We start from the raw sequence: 13,733 nt of genomic DNA on the forward strand, positions 1-13,733 counted from the left end.
AAGCTGGGGAAGTCCTAGCATAGAACCTGGCATTGTTACCTTGATAAATGGTCCCACTGGCAGTTTTCCTTCTAAATATTTGTATTTAGGTTTATATTCATAGGCCTGGGCAGCTCGCAGCCTTAGAGGAGCTTCTTTTAACAGTGGTAGCAGTCAGTGGAGAAATGCATACTGGATCAAAGTACAAAGAAGAAAAACTGAGTACCCAGCCTAAATGGGGTATCTTCAGTATTCTTCCTCTCATGGGGTACAGTCATACTATTACTCTGAGAGACTTTGAGAGGCCCTAATTTCAATCATGTTTTCCCAGAATAGAGCTATCATGGAGCCAGATGGAGGTGTCTTCAACAATAGGGTTTTACCATGTAGTTAGAGTAAGTAACCACAGAAATGGTAATGGCTTCCTGATAAGGCTCAGAGAACATTGAAAAAGAAGAAGCAGAAAGACTATAAGAACCAGAGGTTGGAAGCAGAGCTGTGAAATACTATCTTCTGGACATGACATAGCTAGTCCACTCATAAATTCACAGCAGCTGAGGTTACCTATCCAAGAGCAAGCTGGCCAAAATTTTGGCAGACTGGAGAGGTGCTCTCAGGACCTACCATTTACTGAGGAGGTATTTACAGTGATAGCTGCTGGGGAGTTGGGTGGAGAATCTGTTTGTTTTTTGAGAATGTGGCTTCTAGTAGTTTCTCAAGATTTGGTGGATTTCCCATCCATGAATATATGAGCAACACTAACCTGACTTGGTGGAGTCATAACTCCTTTGTGGAGTTAATTCTCAAGAATAATTATTTTAAAAGATAAATGGGAAAGAAAAATGGGACAAAGGAAAAGAAAAATGATGACTAACTGGCCAACAGAAATATTGAAAGAACCTTTCTTTATAAGAGTTCCATAACACAGAGTACATTTACACCACAACAATAAAGCAAAAGAACAGCAGAAAAGCTGCATTGGAAAGGACAAAAAGGAAAATGGTTCATTCTATGTTGGTATAATGTTCTTTTAAAATGTATACACCTTACCCATGTTCATTCTCTCTGGTTTCAATCCGTATAATACATTGTGATACTCATTTTAAGCATCCTGTCTCAATTCTTGTGTGAACAGGCCAAAATAAAGCAACACAGTGTTGAACTGGGAGGAGCCAGAAGACAGGAAAGAGGGGAGGAGCCAGAGGGCAGGAAATGAGTGGGAGGAGAAGGGGTGAGAGGAGAGCTAGGAGAACAGAGCTGGAGGAGAGATCTTGGAACTACATGGAGATGGACTGGACATAATATATCACTAAACGCAAGTATAATGTGGGAAATCTAAATGTTAGGAAACTATGAGGGCTTGGAGGTTTAGGATGGAGCAACTATTGCCCAGCATTGTGTTCTAGGTTAACTAAATAAACCCATTCTCTGTGTGGTGATTTGGGTATACAGCTGTTTAGGACTAACAGCAGCATTACCAGAAGATATATCAATAGAAAATATTAATCATCGCTTACAACAATTCTATGTCTTCCCTTACCAACTAGCACGTGGCAGCTATGAGGAAGGTATCTGGGCCTCTGACTTCTTGAGTAGGGGAGGTGTTGAGGGTGATACCCAACTTCTCTAGTGTTTGGGGTACTGACTTGGTTCATGTAGAACATAGACAGTATTAGCAACCAGGCACTACCTCGGCCAGCTCTAGGGACTTGGTGACAACAGGAAAGGTCATCAACAGCCTCCAAGATACAACAGACTTCCACTGTCACCAAGAGCTGCATGTATTCTCCCTGTGCGTGCACTGCACCACCTTATAAAAGGACCCATTCCCAATACCTCTCTCTCTTTCCTGCCACCCTCACTCAAGGCAACCTGTGTCCCCTCGTTAACAAACCTCCCACATGAGACCTGTCACATGGTGTAACTTTATGGATTCCACCATATAGTTCTGCCGCCTAAATCCCAACAGATAGAACCATCACAACTAGACCACTTAGTCATAGCTGGAACAACATAAGGAGGTGGCAACTCTTAGTGACTACTCCCTTGTCCCTGCCAGTGGCTTTACCTTACCATGGAGACAAGCTATTTAGCCCATCTAACTGTAAGCCCCCACTAATACGTTTGGCTGTAGAGGATAGGCAAACCACCCACATTCATTGACTGCTTCATCTTCACTTCTGGGATCACTATATAGTACCTGCCCAGGCCTACTGAAACCTGCACGTAGTCTTCTGACGAGTGGTCCCATTCCCAGTTCTAAGCATGCTGTACCATGACTGACTTTGCCTGCCAGTGTAGTCTTACACTCATCTTACCTATAGAAACTCATGAATGCCTGGCACCTGCCAAACATACCAAACCTAGGGCTGCTGGTGGATCTTCCCTATCTAACAAAACTGAATCCTAGCTGGCAGAGCCATCTATTTATTGCAGACTTAGCCATGGGGACATATGCAAGAACTGCTAGCTGATGATTACACAGGTAGAAGCAAGACAGTGATAACATAACCATGTCTTATCTGAATCAATAGTCTCTACTAAGCTGACATTTGAGGACATCCGAGAAAAGTCTTGCATTGTGAAAGCCTCAGTATAAAAGTTGTAAGGTAAGTTAACCTGGCATATACACAGTATAACAGGAACAACAACAAGAAGCATGAATCTAAGTGGGACATATGGCTGTTCATTGTACTCTTTTTTTTTGTTTGAATTTTTAACAACAAAATGTCAGAATATAAAACACGGTATAAAATCAACAAATTTAAAATCTGATGAACCCTAATAAAACTAGAGAGGGGAAGAAAAAAAAGATAAAAGTCATCAATATGAGAAACAAAAAGAGGGAACATCTCTTTAGATCCTCTAGAAATTGTTAAAAAAAAAAAGTAAAAAGTGTATCCAATTTAAAAGCCATTAAAAGATAATTCCAGTTGCTTAGAAAGATGTTGAGCACTAAGAATTCTAAAATACTGCAGTGAAATTAAAATTTCACATGAGCACTGAGAAACAGTTTTTCATTATCTATCAAACTTGATAAGATGAATTTTCCAACAATATATTTATAAAAAATATACATATTCACACTTACACTAATAAAAATAGACATAAATATACCTAGCATAATATTTTGTATTATATAAAGCCTAAAATCCCCAAGGTCAGTAAGTAGTAATGGAAATTGCAGCATATTCATATAAAGAAATGTCACAAAGTAATGCAAATGATGAACTGCAACTATCCACCGATAGTTATAAATATCTATCTGGGATGGAAATAAATATCCCAACATAAAACTGATGGGAAAAGGCAAGTTCTAGAGTACATTCATTGAGTTCAAATTCATCTAAATTCAAGAGACAAAACAGCAGCCTATGCTGATTAAGGCTACCTCACAGGAAGTGTATCAAAAGGGTAAACGATTACTTCAAACCGCAGAATGTCTGTAGATTAAGACAAAAATGGGCATAAGTGGTTCCAACTTCCTAAAAAAAATGTCTTATTTCATACTTTAAAGGGTTATTTTAAATTGAGACTTTCATACATGAGCAATATATCTATATCATTTTTATCCCTACCTCTTCCCCTCCAACTTCTCCAGTGCCCCTACTCCCTCTCAAATTCATAACCTCTTCTTATTTATTATTGTTACTGTTAGGTCCAAAACTCCTACTCTTCCACTGTCTTAAATGGAGCATGTAAGTACATCTTGTATAAGATGTACCCTAATAGCCAACTTCCTTTTTCCCCAGACATTGAAGACTATTCTTAAAATTGAATGATCTGACCTCATATCCGGTCCACAGCTCAGCCTCCATTCCTGGAGGCCTGTGGCCACCCGGAACAGATAGGTGAAGACTTCTATGCCCCAGCCCCCTGATGCTGGGTGCCCCTGGGCAAGCCCAACAGTGGTGAGCTACACCGGGACCCCTGTGTGTTCCGTCTCTTAGACCACAGCCCTGCCTGCATTCCCAGAAGCCAGCAGCCACAGGGACCACCAGTCCTGTGGCCACCCAGGACAGACAGGTGAGACAGCCTCTTGTCTACCTCATACCATGCAGGCCCAGCAGTGCTGAACTATGCCATGCTTGCTGTGTGTTCCATCTCCTGGACCACAGCTCTGCCTGCATTCCCACAGGCCAGTGGCCATCAGGTGAGACCTCTGTACCCACAATTCCCTACCTGCTCTGTTCTCCCAACAAACCTAGTAGTGGTAAGCCCATTCCTGGCCCACAGCTCAGCTTACATCCCTGGAAACCTATATCCACATGGGACAGACAGCCCTACCTGCATTCCCAGAGGCCATAAACCATCAGGGGCTATGAGAGACCAGCAGCCATTAGATATCACAAGAGGTCAGCGGCCATCAGAGACCACCAGCTTACTATCAGGGACCACCAGATACAAACCACACCTCCTCCCCAGCAATCAATTCTCTGGCCTACAACTTGGCATGCATTACCTGAGGCCTGCCAATGCCAGAGACAACCAGATGACTAAAAGCCAATGAAAGAACACAAACAACAAGAGCCAGGGAAATATGGCACCACCGGAACCCAGCTATCACACTACAGCAAGCCCAGAATATCTTAATATAGCTCAAGCACAAGAAAATGACCTTAAATCCAATCTTACGAAGATGATAGAAATCTTTAAAGAAGAAATGAATAAATCCCTTAAAGAAATACAGGAAAATACAGTCTAGCAGGTAAAGCCTTTAAGAGGAAATGAATAAATCCCTTAAAGAAATACAGGAAAACACAAACAGATAAAGGAAATAAATAAAATTGCTCAAGACCTGAAAATGAAAGAAGCAATAAAGAAAACACAAACTGAGGGAATACTGGAGATGGAAAACCTAGGGAAGAGAACAGGAACAACAGATTCAAGTACCACCAACAGAATTCAAGAGATGAAAGAGAAAATCTCAGGTGTACAAGCTACAATAGAAGAAATTGATACATCAGTCAAAGAAAACGTTAACTTAAAAAAAATTCCTGACATAAAACATGCAGGAAATCTGGCATACTATGAAAAAAACCCAATCTAAGACTAATAAGAAGAGAGGAAGGCAAAGAGTCCCAGCTACAAGGACCAAAAAATAGTTTCAACAAAATCACAGGAAAAACTTCCCTAACCTTAAGAAAGAGATTCCTATAAAACATACAGGAAGCTTACAGAACACCAAATAGATTGGACCAGAAAAGAAAATCCTCCTACCACAATATAATCAAAACACTAAATCCACAGTACAAAGAAAGAATATTGAAAGCTGCAAGAGAAAAAGGCCAAGTAACTTTCAAAGGCAGACCTATCAGAATTATACCCAACTTCTCAAACACAGACTCTAAAAGCTAGAAGGACCAGGACAGATGTCTTGCAGCCTGTAAGAGACCACAGATGCAAACCTGGACTACGGTACTCTCAATCATCATAAATAGAGAAAACAAGATGTTCCATTTCAAAGTCAAATTTAAACAATATCTATTCATAAATATAGCCCTACAGAAAATACTACAAGGAAAACTCCCACCCAAAGAGGTTTACCTACATCCAAGAAAACACAGGAAATAAATAATTTCACACCAGCAAAAACAAAAGGGAAGCACACACACACTCACATGTTAACACCAGCAACATTCAAATAATGGGGATTAACAATCATTGGTCATTAACATCTCTCAGCATCAATTCCCCAATAAAAACATATAGATTAACAGAATGGATGTGAAAAAAGGATTCATCATTTTTCTGCATAAAACAAACATACCTGAGCAATAAAGATAGACATGATCTCAGAGTAAAGGGCTGGAAAAAGGTTTTCCAAGCAAATGGACCCAAGAAGCAAGCTGAAATAGCCATTCTAATATTGAATAAAATAGACTTTCAACCAAAATTAAACAAAAGATATGGGAAAGGACATTTCATACTCATTAAAGGAAAAATCCAAAAGATGACATCACCTATGCCCCAAATGCAAGAGCACCCATATTCTTAAGAGAAACATTACTAAAGCTTAAATCACACATGGAAACCCACACATTCATAGTGGGAGACTCAAACACCCCTCTCTCACCAATGACAGGTCATTGAGCCAGAAAATAAACAAAGAAATAATGAAATTAACCAATGTTATAAATCCAAGGGACCTAACAGATATCTACAGAACTTTCCATCCAAACACAAAATGATATGCTGTCTTCTTAGGACTTCACGGAACTTTCTCCCAAATTAAGTAGATAGTTGTTCATAAGGCAAGCCTCAACAGATGCAAAAAAGTTTAAAAGCTTTTATTTTATCAGACCACCATGGATTAAAGCTGGACTTCAATAAGAACTGAAAAAAACAGAAAGCCTACCAATTCATGGAAACTGAACAACTCTGTACTCAATGAACATTGGATCAGGGAGGAAATGAAGAAAGAAATTAAAGACTTTCTAGAACTCAATGAAAATGAAGGCACAACATAACAAACTTATGGGACATAATGAAAGTAGTGCTAGGAGGAAAGTTCATTGCACTGGAGAGATCTCATACTAGCAATTTTAAAGCATACCTAAAAGCTCTATAGAACAAAAAAAAAAAAAAAAGAAGAAGAAGAAAACACACCCAAGAGGAGCAGATATCAGGAAATAGCCAAATTCAGAGTTGAAATCAATATATTAGGAACAAAGAGAACAATACAAAGAATCAATAAAACCAAGATCTGGTTCTTTGAGAAAAATCAACAAGATAAATAAACCTTTAGGCAAACTAACCAATAGCCAAAGAGAGAGAAAGAGAGAGAGAGAGAGAGAGAGAGAGAAAATCCAAATTAATAAAATCAGAAATGAAAAGGGGAGCAGAACAACAGACATTGAGGAAATACAATGGATCATTAGGTCTTACTTCAAAAAACTGTACACTACAAAATTGGAAAATACATGTGAAATGGATGATTTTCTTGATAGATGCCACTTACCAATGTTTAAACAATTTAAATAGACCTACAACCCCTTAGGAAATAGAAGCAGCCATCATTAAAAACAAAAACAAAAACAAAAACAAAAACAAAAACAAAAACAAAAACAAAAACAAAAAGTCCTGTGCCAGATGGTTTTAGCCCTGAATTCTAACAGGCTTTAGAAGAGCTAATACCAATACTCCTCAAATTATTCCACAAAATAGAAACAAAAATAACATTGCCAAAATCATTCTATGAGGCCACAGTCACCCTGATACCTAAACCACACACAGAATCAACAAAGAGAACCTCAGACCAATTTCCCTTATGAACACTGATGCAAAATACTCAATAATATACTCACAAACGGAATCCAAGAACACATCAAAAACATCATCCACCAAGATCAAGTAGGCTTCATCCAGGGAAGCAAGGATGGTTAAACATATAAAAATCCATCAATGTGTTCCATCATATAAACAAACTGAAAGAAAAAAGAACTGCATGATCATCTCATTAGAGACTGAAAAAGACAGCAGCACCCTTTTATGTTAAAAGTCTCCGAAAGATCAAGGATACAAGGTGTATACCTAAACACAATAAAAGTAATATACAGCAAGCCAATAGCCGAGATCAAATTCAATGGAGAGAAACAGCACTTCCACTAAAGGAATTCCAGGGACAAGATAAGGCTGCCAATTATGTCTGTACATATTTAATATAGTTCTTTAAGTTCTAGCTAGAGCAATAAGACAACTAAAGGAGATCAAGGAGATACAAATTAGTAAGGAAGAAGTCTAAGTATAGCTATTCACAGATGATATGATAGCATACATAAATGACCCCCAAAATTCTACCAGAGAACTCCTGCAGCTGATCAACACCTTCAGCAAAGTGGCTGGATATAAAATTAACTTTAAATAAATCAGTAGCCTTCTTTTATACAAGCAGTAAACGGGCTGAGAAAGAAAATAGGGAAACTACACCCTTCACAATAGCCACAAATATATAAAATATCTTGGTGTAACTCTAACCAAGCAAGTGAAAGCCTTGTATGACAAAAACTTCAAGATTTTGAAGAAAGAAATGGGAGAAGATATCAGAAGATGAAAGGTTCTCTTGTGCTCTTGACCAGTACGATTAACATAGTGAAAATGGCCATCTTACCAAAAGCAATCTACAGATTCAGTGCAATTCCCTTCAAAATTCCAACACAATTCTTACAGACTTTGAAAAAGCAATCCTCAGCCTCATATGAAAAAAAAAAAACCTCACAATAGCTAAAACAATCCTGTACAATAAAAGATCTTCTGGAGGTATCTCCATCCCTAATTTCAAGCAATAGTTATAAAACCACGTAGTATTGCATAAAAACAGACACGTTGATCTATGGAGTTGAACTGAATTGAAGACCCAGAAATAAACCCACAAACTTACAGACATCTGAGTTTTGACAAAGAAGCCAAAACCATAGAGTAGAAAAAAAGAAAGCATCTTCAACGAATGGTGCTGGTGTACCTGGATGTCTACATGTAGAAGAATGCAAATAGATCCGTATTTATCACCCTGTACAAAACTCAAGTCCAAGTGGATCAAAGTGGTGAATAATAGCCTTGAACCCATTGGCACAGGAGACAACTTCCTTAACAGAACACCAATAAGCTCAGGCACTGCAATCAACAATTAATAAATGGAACCTTATGAAACTGAAAAGCTTCTGCAAGACAAAGGACACTTTCAATAGGACAAAATAGCAGCCTATAGAATGGGAAAAGATCTTCATCAACTATATACCCAACAGAGGGCTAATCTCCCCGATATATAAAGTATTCAAGAAACTAGACACCAACAAACCAAATAATCCAATTGAAATATGGGATATAGAGGTAAATAAAGATTTCTCAATAGAGGAATCTCTAGTGGTCATGAAGCACTTAAAGAAATGTTTAGTGTCCTTAGTAATCTGGGAAATGCAAATCAAAATGACTCTGAGATCTCATCTTACCCCAGTAAGAATGACTAAGATCAAAAACTCAAGCAACAGCACATGTTGGAGAGGATGTGAAGCATCTCTGTGGGGGTGCACACTTGCACAACCACTGTAGAAATCAATCTGCACGTTTCTCAGAAAACCTCAAGACCCAAACATACCACTCCTAGGCATATTCCACCCCCCCCCATGCTCCACCATACCACAAGGATACTTGTTAAACTATGTTCATAGCAGCTTTACTCATAATAGCCAAAAACTGAAAGCAACCTAGATGTTTCTTTATCCATTCTAGGAAGAATGGATAAAGAAAATGTGGTACATTTACATAATGGAATACTATTAGCTATTAAAAAAAAAAAGATATCATGCAATTTTCAGGCAAATGGGCGGAACTAGAAAATGCCATCGTGAGTGAGGCAATCCAGACAAATAAAGACACATACGGTATGTACTCACTTATATGTGACTATTAGCCATAAAGTACTGGATAACCAGACTACAATCAACAGACCCAAAGAAGCCAAGGAGGTGCTTGAATCTCACCCAGAAGAGTAAATAAAATAGACATCTGATGTGGGTGGAGGGGGAACTAGGTGAAAAAGGGGTCGGGAGGGTAACAGAAGTGGGAATCAAGTGAGGGGAGAGCTGGTTGGGGGGAGCGAACCAGGAGATAGAAAGATTGGGGAGCGGGAGAACTGTGGGACAAAGGAGCCTCCTGGGAGTCTATGCAGATGACCCTAGCTGAGACTTTTAGCAGTGCAGGTTAAGGAGCATGAAGTGGCCACCTCCTGTAGCCAGGTGGGACTTCCAATGGAGGGAGAGGGACACCAATCCACCTATAAAACCTTCAACCCAAAATCTGTCCTGCTTACAAGAAGTGTAGGGATAAAGTTAGGACAGAGATCGAGGGAATGGCAAACCAATGACTGGTCCAACCTGAGGCCCACCCCATGGGAGAGAGCCAACCCCTGTCACTGTTAATTATACTCTGCTGTGCTTGCAGACAGGAGCCTAGTACAACTGTTTTCTGAGAGTCTTCACTCAGCAGCTGATGGATACAGATACAGAGACCCACAACCAAACAACAGGCCGAGTGGTAGCAAGGATAGAGGTCAAGGACACCACAAGAAGACCTACAGAGTAAACTAATCTGGGCCCATGGGGGTTCACAGAGACTGAAACAACTAAAATGCACTCATGGGCTGGACCCAGATCTCCTACACATCTATGTGCAGTCTGGTCAACAGGTGGGTCCCCTAACAATGGAGCCGGGCCTGTCTCTGACTCTACTGCCTGCCTTTAAATCCTTTTCTCCTAGCTGGATTGCCTTGTCAGGCCTCATCGAGACTACTACAAGACCTGTTAAAATAAGCCCCTGCCCACACACAGACAAAATACATGTAATCTTGTAGGTTTTGTCTTTATAAACCCTAAGCTAATATGGCTAAATGCTGTGGTTTGGGAGTGCTCTCAGGTGCAGTCCTAATAACCAGTATGTCAATAAAAAGCCTCTTATTTGTTAAAAATGTATTTATAGTCTGGCTGGTGAATGTCTGAACTATCCCAGACACATAACAAAAAGAATATAAACATGTCATTTGCAACAACACAGATACTGTGTTAAGTGAAATAAGCCACGCACAGAAAGACACGAACTATGTGTTCTCTTGTATGTAGGATGTTAAAAAAAAAAAAAAAAAAGCAGGGGTGTTATTTTATGGATGTTGAGGTTGTTAGCAGAGACAGAAGACAGAGGCAGAGGTGTGAGAGGTGTGGAAAGGGGGTGTTGGGGAATATTGACTAGTGGGTATTGACCTACAGTCACATGGAAGTACCAAGTTTTGGTGTAGTTTTACAGACTAGGGTAACCAGAGATAACTACAATGCACTGGATATTTCAAAGAGCTAGAGAAAAACTTTTGAAAAAAGTTTACCTTAAAAAAAATAAGGTAGACAAGTATATTTAACCTGTCCTAGTCATTAGGATGTGTGTGTGGTGTATGTGTGTGTGGTGTATGACATCAAAACGTAACATGATATTTAATGTGTATTTTTTTTATATATCAGTTTAAAAGAAATCTAATAAAAATACTTATTTTTCATATCCACTTTTCTAAAGTAAAATGACAACCGCTTAAGACAGTATCTAAGACACAGTAAAACTGACAGTAGGTGAGCAAAGGTATCTTAAAAAGTACAGAAAAAAAAATAATTAGTGACTTCATCTGTGGGTGAGTTCGGTAACTGTTAGCATTCAATCAAGACCCCAGAGTAGACTTCACAGGGCAGGGAACAGACAATGAAGAGAATTCGAAGCAATGGGTTCAATATATGTCACAGGATAGTTGAAGTTTTCTGGCTCTTGCGGAAAATGTCAAGGAGCAAATTTCTTTTACCAGAAAGTGCGAGATTACGAAAGAACCACTAGTTTTTTTGTTTTGTTTTCCTAGCAGAATAGTTTCTTCTTTTTCCTTTTCAAAAACTGCCCCAAACTAAGCCACGTTTATTAAATTTCTTAAGGTTGAGTGACTGACCGGTCTCTGTATTTCTCCAATACACATGGGGAGTGATGGGGAGGCGGAGCATCCTGCCCTTTAACCTCCAGTAACCCTACCCACTAAGCTGTGACTAGGGCATTAGCCTCACTCCTTATACGGGAAATGGTACAGTTACCAGGGCCAAACTGCTCTTCTAACACCTGAGCTGTTCCTCACTAAGCTACTGCCCAGACCTCAAATGTACCTCAAACCTCGCCCAGTTTGAACTGTCAGGCAGGGAATTTAGAAATTGAGGGGGTAGGTCCCCGACACTCACCACTGAGGGCTCACAACGGCTTCAGCGCCCTGCTTCCTCCGCTGACCGCCTCGTGTCTCCCCTGAGCTGCACTTCCTGTCAACCCCGGGTGTCAACCGCTCTGCGCAGCGAACCCGGACAGGAGCCCCCGCTGACCGGAAGTGCAGTGCGGAAGCGGGGCAGGGCCCCATTAGCTGAAGGCAGTGATTAGGGCTTGAGGGGGTGTAAGTCTCTTACAATACATTTTGTATCATGTGGTTATACCACTGCCCTCACTTCTGACTCCAGCAGTTTAAGGTTTTCAGTTTTTCCTAATCTAGATAAAGATTTGTGAGTGTCTGTTTTAAAATTTTCACTGATTTTTTTTTTTTTCCTGTTGTCAATTCTTTTTTTCTTTTTTCTTTTTCTGCTTCTGGATAGTGTATGCTTTTGGTTTTATACTTCTTGTATTGTTAGGCAAAGCAGTTGATTCTTAATTTGAAAATATTTCTGTGTTTTGGAAATCCGCATTTCTAGCTTCACATTTTTCTCAGTTCTTTTGCTTTTTAAGGTTTGGTATGTTGTAATCTAATTTCATTTTCTGAAGCCATTTTTGCTTTTTTTTTTTTTTTTTTTAAAAAAATTAGTAGTATTTTACTTTCAAATACTTGTGAATTTTCCACTATTGATTTCAAACTTTATTAAACATCTTGGGTAGATAAGGCACTTGGTAAGATTTTATGGGGGTGTGTGTGTGTGTGTGTGTGTGTGTGTGTGTGTGTGTGCTCTGTTTGCATGCACACCTGTATGCCAGAAGAGGCATCAGATCCCTTTATAGATGGTCATAAACCACCATGTGGTTGCTGGAAATTGAACTAAGGAACTCTGGAAGAGCAGCCAGTGCTCTTAACTTCTGAGACATCTCACCAACCCAATTTCAGTATTTTAAAATTGAGGCTTGTTTTGTCTTTTGTTTTGAGATCTAGGAAAAAATTCCAGGTGCTTGCTACACAAGTGTTCTACCATTGAAACAAATCACCAACCCACCCCTGTTGTGGCTTATTTTAAGACCCAAGATTCAGTAATTCTAGAGAATGTTTCATATGAACTTGGGAAGAATGTATATTTTATTGTTATTTGTTGGAATGTTCATATGTATAAGTTTCTGTTGGAGTGTTACAATGTTCAGACCTTCTGTTTCCTCATGAAGATGTTTTAATTGCTCAATCTATACGTTATCTGTATATGTTGTTGTAAGGCCAAACCAGAAGCACAGCTTTCCATACTCAATAAACAGGACAGCAATGAATATTGCTTTAGAAATCAATCGTACCTTTCTGCTAATCTACATTAAGGTATACATACCACGTAGCTGATGGAAAAGCTACAAAGAGTCATGGTCCCAGAGCTTCATAAAAATCAAATCCTTTATATAAAAAGAACAGAACTGTGTCTTCTGTATATAATTAAAACCATTTGGGGTAAGGGCATGCCACGTGAATTTGGAAGTCAGAGGACACCTCATTGGAGTAAGTTCCCTCCTTCTACCATGGAGTCCTGAGGACCAAAATCAGGTTGTCAGTCTTCCCAGCATGTGCCTTTACCCACTCAGCTGTCTCACTGGCCCTGCATATTATCTTATAACTGAAAAATTCCGAGTGTAGATGGAAAACCGAAGAAACTACCTTAATACACAGCAGCTTCATAGAGTATCTTGAAGCTCCGGCGAGAACCATCCTAGCTGTCTGCTCATGGATTATCCTCCTAGAGGATTCCAACTTCCTAGAGTCAGAAGAAACATCTTTGTCTCGCTCCATTTATATTTTCCTCTCTTACTCTTTATTACTCCCCCCCCCCGCCCATCACTTCAGTTTCTTTCTTTCTTTTTTAATCATTGAAGTAGAAGACTGTATTTTGGAATTTTGGAAACAGTAACATCAAACTTTGACACCGATTTAACGTAGGCGTACCAGGGATGTGTTGATGTGTGTATGTGCATGTATTTAACGTAGACGTACCAGGGATGTGTTGATGTGTGTATGTGCA

Source organism: Psammomys obesus, unplaced genomic scaffold, assembly GCF_907164565.1.
Source record: "Psammomys obesus unplaced genomic scaffold, mPsaObe1.curated_primary_1811, whole genome shotgun sequence".
NCBI classification, from domain to species: Eukaryota; Metazoa; Chordata; class Mammalia; order Rodentia; family Muridae; genus Psammomys; species Psammomys obesus.